Source organism: Haplochromis burtoni, unplaced genomic scaffold (assembly GCF_018398535.1).
Source record: "Haplochromis burtoni strain Fernald_Lab_line unplaced genomic scaffold, NCSU_Asbu1 Contig_90, whole genome shotgun sequence".
NCBI lineage: Eukaryota > Metazoa > Chordata > Actinopteri > Cichliformes > Cichlidae > Haplochromis > Haplochromis burtoni.
In genome coordinates this window covers 207,975-217,438 of record NW_024582451.1, presented here as the reverse complement: position 1 = coordinate 217,438, position 9,464 = coordinate 207,975, and the positions used below count along the sequence as shown (strand labels likewise).

The window sequence follows — 9,464 nt, the reverse complement described above, 5'->3', positions numbered from 1 at the left end:
CACACACACACACACACACACACACACACACACACACACACACACACACACACACACACACAGGCCGAGTTTGTAGCTGTCAGGAGCCGAGTAGGCAGATTTCCCACCTAGGGTGCTTTCCAGGGATTTTCCAACGACAGAGTGAGGAGAGGGATCCCATTCACGTGGTGGAATTGAGTTCAAAGTCAGCCCGTTATTATTACATTTGTCGTAGTTTTATTCAAATAACTGATTTTCTTTAACATTTTTTTCTGCAGAAACTCACATTTAAAAACATCAGAAAGGAACTCCAGGCTCTTCTCCAACCTTCAGGTGAATATAAATGATTCCACCATCTTCACTTCCCGATGACTCTGCAGGTGATTTAAACTGGATTGCAGTTTAAGAAAAACGTTAAAAAAAAAAAAACCCGTCTGTTTATCTTCTTCACCAACACCTAAACGAAAGATCCGCAGCAGCAGCAACGCGGTGATTCTTGGAATCCCCCCAAAAAAACCCCCCAACAACAACAAACAACAACAAAAAAACAATCTTTAGGGAAGCACAAATTTTCATCATTTACAGCCTTTTATGGTCCCAGAAATCTGTTAAAGCAGAACATTTTATACAGCATCGCCGCCAAGTTACCTCTAACAGAAACTTCAGTGTAATTTCCCTTCAGGGACAGAAAACCTATTTGAATGAAACTATCTCTTTTTGCCTCTTTAAACGATGCATCAGCCCATGCGCTGCCTACATAAACAGTAAATGAATACATATAGCCGATTAAAATATTTAATTAAAATAATAAAAAAAAAGTTAATTATTGTCCAGCTGCTTAAAATCATAAACCCTGTGTGGATATCTTTAATTAACACCCAACATAGAAATCTAGACAATACACTTGAAATGAAAATATTAACATTTTAAAATAGAATTATTTATCAAAAACAAAAATAATAAAAATAATTTTTCCTCTCTGTCAGGTGACAGGTAAATGATTTTGTCACAGGTGTTACTACAGACAGAAATCCGACATACACACAGTGCAGCTAACAAGGAAGTGGAATATTACGATTATTCAGACACACACACACACACACACACACACACACACACACACACACACACACACACACACACACAGCAGATGGAGCGGAGAGAATGAATCACAATCAAAAAACCACGCTGTATAGGTGAGAGAACCTCGAAGTGATGTTTAACACGTCACGGCCTCCACACTATATCTCCACCAGTGATGCCCCTGGAGAAAAAAAAAAAAATCCCCCCAAAAAATCCCCCCAAAAAATCCAAAACTTCTCTTCATTTACCGGAAATCTCTTGGAGCAGGGGCAAAATAAAACGTAAAGCATGTTTATTTTTATTTTAATAAAAAACCCCGGCAAACAAACACCCTGTTTGCTCTGCTCTTTGTGTGTTTTGCGGACTCTGATGTGAGGACGGGAGCTGTGGCCTATTTTCACGATGTTGCATCAAAGAACATCTTCCCCATAATAGCGTGTCTGAGTGTGTACGCGCGTGTGTGTTAATTAGGCATCACACCTCGCTGCTAACGCATTAATTGAAAGCCAGCGATGCCTGTGACGTCATCCTCGCTTTCTCGCTAAAAGCCAATTAAAAAACCCCCACACACAACAAAGACTTCATGAAAAAATATTGAAAACCTTTTTTTCTTTTTTTAATTTACAGTGTAATGTTAAAAAGAGATGCGATGTTATGCATTTGGATAATTATGTGACTATTCTGTTATTTCACAAAATGATCTAGAAATATTATTAAAATGATGACAGCAAAACTCCATAAATAAATAAATCAGTGGAGGATGTCACACACAGGCTGTATCTTCTATTATTTTAAATAATAAAAAACGTGGAGTCTGATGTTAATGGTTCTAAATAATAATTAAATAAAAACCACACATTCAACAGTGTCTTTAGATTTTTTTTTCCCTTATATTTTTTAAGCCTTTAACCTTCTTGTAAAGCTTTTGTTTGTTTGTTCTATAGCTGGTAGATTGTAGATATTTACATAAGACAGGAGTGATTTTTCACTTCTTTTAAACAAAAGTCACCAGGAAATATTTTAAGGCTGTGGAAGTTTGCATTAGTAATATTTTAGTAATGTTCAGCCACAGTTTTCGATTTTAACACCAGCTTGAAAATGCTTTCTTTCACAATAATGAATACCAATTTAAGGATTACAATAATTCCATGTAAGACTTTACACACCTTTGTGTTTACCTGCTGTAAGACAAACAAATATGCTTATTTTTCTCTGGATTTCCCTTTAGGACCCTATGAAAGATATTTGTGTGTATGACTCACCTCAGGGCTATTTTTACATCCTGCTTCCGTCCCCCTCGTAAAGACTTTTACTGTTGTTGTCTTTAGCTCACTGGATGGCCGGCTGTAACGCTTTGTGTTGAATTCCTCAAAGAATACGCTCACATTTCAGTCATATAAAAAACACTTAATAGCTCGGAAAATGTGCTTTCCCAGCAGAATCCCCTGTGAATCTTTAGTCATGCTTTGTTTTTCATATCGTTTTACTGAGGTGTTTTTAACACCATGTGATCAATTAACACTCCAGATATATGACTATTATTATCATTATTTCCACCTCTGGAATGCGTGCGGTGCAGCAGGCGGAGGAAATTAGCTTTGTCTTGCTGAATTAGCTCTTTAATGCATTTTCCCCTGTCGCTGTTTGTCCTCACAGGTGTATCAGAGGTTGTGTGTGTGTGTGTCTGCGCGTTGCTGGAGGAGAGCGGTGTCCGCAGGCCTGAGGGGTTGTCTGTTATCTTTGGTTATCTAGCTGTATGAGTGACGTACATTCTTCATAAAGCTAGATAACCGAAAGTAACAAGAATCCCATTACACGCCTGCACAGGAAAAAGGAAACAACAGAAATGAGACATAAAGAAGCAGCACGGGAGGACGGGAGGTGGACAAAAGATCCTGCTAAGCGATGACGTGAAGGTATGATGCTGTGTTACATAAGGGCTAACGAGAAGGGGGGGTGAGGGGGGTGTTGTGTCTCATGGAGGATCTGGAGGCAAAAAAGACAGTAAGTGTTTGATTTGCACAAAATGCCTGAGATCTGCTTGTTGTCAATACAAACAATTGCAATAGTACAGTGGTGGGTGTAGCCTGTGCTGCTGCAGTTGTTCTCGTGCTGGTTGGTGAGTGAGTGCGTGGATATTCTCGTTCTGTAGCTCCGACTGACATTCAGGAGTGAGTGCAACATTTAGGTTTCTCTTGTCCTTGCCAAATGTGAACTTGAATTCACAGTGAACTGTAAAATGACTCATTAGCCCCAAAATTGGCAAAACGATCTTACAGATTTACATCCATAACGAACTTTTCCTCTAGGAAAGTAAAAGATCTTAATTGGTGTTCCTCAATTTTAGGAAGTCCAAAGCGATTGAGATCAATTTAAATGTATTCAGAGTCTCTGCAAGAAATTGTTTTGCAAACTCTTTCCAAACAGCTGATGCTGACGCTTCAGGACAAGCCACTTTCCAGGGTTAGTTTCACCTTTTCAGATAGCTTCATTATCTCAAATCTTTTTGTGGCCAATCCCAAACTGCTAATTACGGGTCCGCAGTAATATAGCAGCATTTTTGTCTTCTTTTCTCCACTCGATCAGAAGTCAGATCCAGTCGAGTTTCTTGTGAAATCAAGTTTCTTTGCCAGGTGCTTTAAGGGTTTTTGGCTGTGAGAATAAACTCAGCAATTTAGCTCAATAATCTAGTTATTTAAAAAAATAAGCACATTTTAGACCATAAGTCTTTTTAAAAACCCTAAAACAAAAACAATTGTTCAGTTTGGGTAGCTGAGTTTGCTCAGCTGTACCAGATAATCTGCACAAATGTGGTGTTTCTGTCGCAGTGGTCATAGTAGAGGTGTTTGATTCACACACCTGCCAGGCTGGGTTAGATCCCTGCAGCACCAGCTGCATGTGACACCCTGGGAGGAGAACATGTTGGTATCTCCCAATCACCCTCCCATAATGGCCTTTTTCATTTATTCAGCGTGTATTTTTTGAACATGAATACAGAAACTAATCTCCAGCCGAGAGATTCAGACTCATCAGTGTTTGGCTTCATTTCTCTTTTTTAATAGTTTGGATGATTCATTTCATAAAGGCTGATAATGTAATTGCAGCCCTTCTGGGGTTTTAGAGAGCTCGTCCTATAGAGGCAGCGGCTGTGGCGAGAGAGGTGAAACAAAACAAAGACCACCTTGAGAGGCAATTAGCGGCACTTTGCCATCATTTGGATCATTTCCACTCCAGTTGATGCCACTCTGCAGCTGATCTTCTGCTAAAGGAAAGAAATGGTCACAAACAAGGCAGCAGTGAGGGGCAGTGAGGAAAGATGATGTGTGTGTATGTGTGCGCATGCCTCATCCCACCTTTGGTGTAACTCTGTCGAAATACTTAATAGAAATCTTTAAAGCCACATGTACAGCATCTCCTCTCAAACCTCTTACGCTCCATCGCGACTTCATTAATGTAACAAAGCACAAAGCATGTTTATCTGGGCCTCGTCAGCAGTCATGAGGCTGCTGGGGAAGATCCTCTTTACTGAGCCGATCCTGAAATGTACGAGTTCGTTGGCATCTGCACACGGAAAACCGACTTTTATCCAGCTTTGGGTATCTGTGGCCTAATGAAGCAGCTTATATTGTCTATTTTTGGTTGACCGCACTGTACTTTCTCCACTTTCACCACCACGCTCCGTCTTACTTTTGTAACCCCCCACCCAAAACAGCACCCCTCCACTCCCCCCCCTCTTCATTTAATTTTATTCTTTGTGGTTTTTCCCAGCTTCGATTCTCAGATGGTTGGTTCTGATTTGTATGCATTTGCATAATGAATGTCATTTGCATGCTCAGGGGCAGACCATACCATGAGAACGGCTGTGTTGTTTGTGTGTGTGTGTGTGTTCATGCATGGGCACATGTGTGCTGTGTATATTAAGCACATGTAAATGACACGTTTTTTTTCTTTTCTTTAACGAGCAGACCAACACAGGGTGTTGTGTTTGGCGTCCACACTGTACAAACACTTTATTCTTCCTCTGTGATGTGAGTGTGCGTCTTTGTGCGTCCATGTGTGGGAGAATTGCTCCTCTATGTGCGGTGCGTGTAGGGCAGCTATCTGCCGATCATGCCTCTTTCTCCTTCCCTACCTCTCTTGGTAACCGTTCAGCAATGCACCGACTACAAGAGTGAAAATAAGAGACTCCCTCTTCAATCCCATAATCCTCCTCTTCTCCGACCCCTCCCGTGCCAGTTTGTCCTCCTCTTCCACACGGCAAGTCACAGTCCTGCCACCATCTTAGGTGTTAAGACTGGCACAAAATGGCAGCTGAGCGGTGAACAGCCAGCGCTGCACCTTCCCCCCACTTCATGTTGGTCCCGATCGTTTCCGCGCCATTGGTCGCCTCAAGACAGTGTTAATTACTGCCAGTGTGTTAATTGTAGAGATCGCCCCAAGAGACATGCAGGAAGGGATGAGATAGGAGGAAAGCGCGCTGCCCGTGGCTTTTGAGTGTCGACAAGATGGCATTTTTAGGGGCAGCTGCGGTTCCCGCGTCGCTTTTTCGCTGTGCCCGTCGTCACGCTGCAGACCGACCATTTTGCGGAAAACTCTTAGGATTGCTTTGCTTCGGCAACATTAAATTATACCAGCGCTTTTTTTTTTTGTGATTACAAAGAGTTATCATTTGCACCAGTGGTGGTATTTCTGCATGTGGAACATCCACGTGGTTTTTGTGCCGCGTGCACGTGCAGACAGCTTCATTTGATGATGTGAAGAAGAAGAAAAAAACCCAAAAACACCTACATGCTCCCTCACACCCTCGAGGAGCCATAATTAGCAACACAGCATTCTTCATAAATCTCACACTTAACAGTTTTCACACATGTGCAGCACATTTCCTATTTGGCTCGCAGACGAAAGCACGCTCCTTGTGGAAATTAAGACCTCAAACCCTTAAACGACACGTCACGTCGCAATTTGTCCGGATTTGATGAAAGGTCATGCTGTCTTTTCTGGCTTCACGAAGATGCATTATGATGCCAACCATTGGGTTTTGACAGGATCTGAGAAATATCTCAACCTTCAGACAAGCAGTTAACCCCTGTGGTGTGAAAGCCTGACAAAGAAATGGTGTTGCTGCACCGATTTTTTGAAGAAACATGCAAATTAACCTAAATAACGGACATAAATAACCCAAAATATCACCTCTGTTTTGTTCATTTGTTGCTCGCAAATGAAGCTCTCAGATTACGTTCATATTAGCTCCTCTGGCTTGTTATTTATTTTTAGCATTACAAGCATACAATCCATGAGCTGGTGTGTAGCCACATGAATTATCTGACAATTTAATTAACTTACACTGATTTCTAAAAAGGAAGGGAGCTCTAGCATTTGAGATTTTATTAAAAAACACACTTAATTACCTCGAATTTGCATCAAAATGTGGTGCTTTTCAGTAAGATTATGCAATGTTAGTCTTATGTTTTACTTTTTTGGGGGGTTTGCAAGTATGCTTTGATCACCAGTATTTGCGTCTAAAGAGGTCACATACTGAAGTGTGAACATGTGAACAATCCCTTAATTTGGAGTCAAGAGGAGTTCACAGGACAGTGTAAATTCATTCAAATAGTTTAACAGGAATTTAAATCATTGCCTCCCATGTGGTTTTTCTACCTGATCACTGAGCCCACAACTCTAAAGCTAAAGCTGGCAGGAAAGAATAAAGCTCCTATATGTTGAAAACTGTAGCGGGTGAGAAAAAAAATCAGAGGAGGGGGGAGTGAAGTCGGATTGGGTGTGGGGGGGCAGACAGACAGGGAGAGGGGAGCCTGCGACAGTGAGATCTCAATAGTGAGAGGCCTTCTTTGTGTTTCTATGTAAGGTTTATTTTGGGGGGCGCAGGGGGCACGAAGAAAGGAGGGGAAGAGAAGAGGGTGGGGATCCTATCCTGGGCCCTCACACAAGCGACACATTGTCCTCCCCAATGTGTGGCGGCACTTGTGGCGTAACGCCATTATTTAGGCCAGTGGAGGGAACGGGGGTCTGGAGACCAGCTTAACCAAAACGCCAATTAGAGCCGGATCGTCCTGATTAATGGACGAGGGAGATTGGTAAACAATGCCGGCCATTGTTACCGTAACCCCCCCTCCTACAAACCCATACCCTTTTGGTTTCTTTCACACAGCAAACCCTCCATCCCCATTGCCTCTGACACACACACACACACACATATATATACTGCGCCTGCCATGCCAGCGCTCAAAGGGCCATTAGCATGCTGTTCTTGTTTGTTTGTTTGTTTCAGCCTCAATGTAAAGTTTGGCTTGATCATCACATCATACACAAGTATTAACCTTCCCGTGCATTTGTTTAGATGCCGCTATCCAATAAGATGAAGAAGGGTCACCAAAGTTAACGATTAAATGACTGCAGATGTGATTTTTTTTTTAACATAAACTGAAAAAAAAATTAAACATACGGATCAAATGTTACTAAAAACATCACCACTGCGTCACTAAAATCGCATGTTGGCTATACACTAAGTGCTGGAAACGAGGCTCCTCTCTTCAAAAGCGGCGCTGGGCTCATATGTTAATCACACACAATGCGATGCTCGGCTCTGCATTTCAATACGTCCTACTTTATTGTTTTTTTTTAAGCATATGCACTGAATAATTAGCCACCACATACTCCAATCAGGGGCATGCCAATGTGGGGTTGCCATGACGACCTCATCAGTCCCCCCCACCCCCCATATACACACACACACACACACACACACTCCACCACTACCCCCATCATTCTCCACCTTCTCAAGCCACCACCACTCCTCCTCCTCTCTGGCTACAAACAGGACAGAGAAAAATAAAGCGTGGGAAAAAAAACACTTTGTGGGGTGAAACAAAGATGGTGGGATGATGGAGGAAAGGAAAGGAGATGTTGTGTTCATGATTGGAACAGCAGCTTGTGTTTAGCTTGATTGTTTTGCAGTTTGGGTGTTTTGGGGGTTGCAGGGAATTTTTCTTGTCTGTCAGGGGTTGATTGTGTGTGTGTGTGTGTGTTCCTTCTGCTATCATTGTACCATCTATGAGCAGCATGATTGGGAGCTTACAGTATAGCGTAGAAGGCAATACAGTAACGCTGAGCTCTGTGATAATTAATGTCAGGCTTAGCTCAGAGCCCTACAAATGCTCGAGTCTCTGCACATGATCTGATCCTGAAAATCTGCCTTCAGCTCCTCCAGATCAACAACATCTCCAGCATCACAAAATGTGTAGAAAAATGGACATATACCCTTGCAGGAAACCAAACTGTATATGCAGTAAACTAGAACACAGTTAAATCTGAGCAATTGGTGGTAAAAATATTCAGTTTCTCCTGTTATAACAACAGAAACTTATGAACACCTATATATATATATATATTTTGTCTTTACGTATACTGATGTGTACATCATTACTGGGCTATTCCTAACGTCCTCTCCATCTCTTCTTTTAAGGCTTCAAATCTGCCTCGCGTTGGGAGACACCAACTAAAAGACTCTGAGTCAGTGATGACGCCCGTTTCACACAGGACTACAACATCATCAACCACCGTTGTTAGCCGTTGTTAGAAAGCAAACACAGTAACAACTTCTGTCAGTGGACAACCTGACAGTGGACGGTTAAAACTGCCTGGACTTGTTAAAGGACGCAGAGGTCCCTGTGCGCCCGAGAACGTCGTTATCAGTCTGACGACAAAGAGAAACAAGAAGACAGATGACTCTGAATGAAGTAAACAAACAGACTCTTGAATACTGTGAAGCGGAAACTCAGATTGAAGGATGCTACAGTGGACTGTGTGTGTGTGTGTGTGTTTAGAGAGGCTCTGCGCATCTGTTCAGGAAACATCTGCGCTAGATTTTAATGTAGGTCACAGCTTAGATTATTCCCTCACACACACACAAACACACCAAAATAAATCCATCGCCTCATCACTGAGATTTATGTATATTTCTGGAAATTAGAGAAAAAGGAAAAATACAAACAAAAACTAGTAAATATGAAATAGTATAATTATTAATAGTAATGCTAGCAATTTATCCCTCTTTAGATGAGGATTTTAACATTAAGAATAGAATTGACATTTCTTTCTTCTCATTATTTTCTTATTTTTTTAACCTTAAAATAAATTTGTCTCATGTAAAACTTTGTTTCAATCAAACTGTCGACAATCAGTTTGGCTGGATTACTTGAAACAAGCTAAATTTGATATTTTAGTGCAATGACAAATGTTTTTAATTTTACCTGCGCTGCAAGCATCAAGTAAGTTCTTTGACATTTATGTCCATCAACATTATGTCTAATAAGTAAGTGCGTAATGTTTATTTAAAAAGCGCAGATATGTAGGTACGAAGCGTTGAACACAAATTATAGTAA

The 9,464-nt window shown here is 41.3% G+C and overlaps 1 long non-coding RNA gene across 2 annotated transcripts in view; it reads left to right on the top strand.

Moving 5' to 3' along the window:
- Positions 1-9,155, top strand: part of LOC121814828 — an 11,134-nt gene extending 1,979 nt beyond the window's left edge. For both annotated transcript variants that reach the window (XR_006054595.1, XR_006054594.1), the window contains 3 exons: positions 258-312; positions 2,719-2,978; positions 8,546-9,155. This is a non-coding gene — a long non-coding RNA (uncharacterized LOC121814828). The remainder of the gene's footprint in view (positions 1-257; positions 313-2,718; positions 2,979-8,545) is intronic.
- The last annotated feature ends 309 nt before the right edge of the window (positions 9,156-9,464 follow it).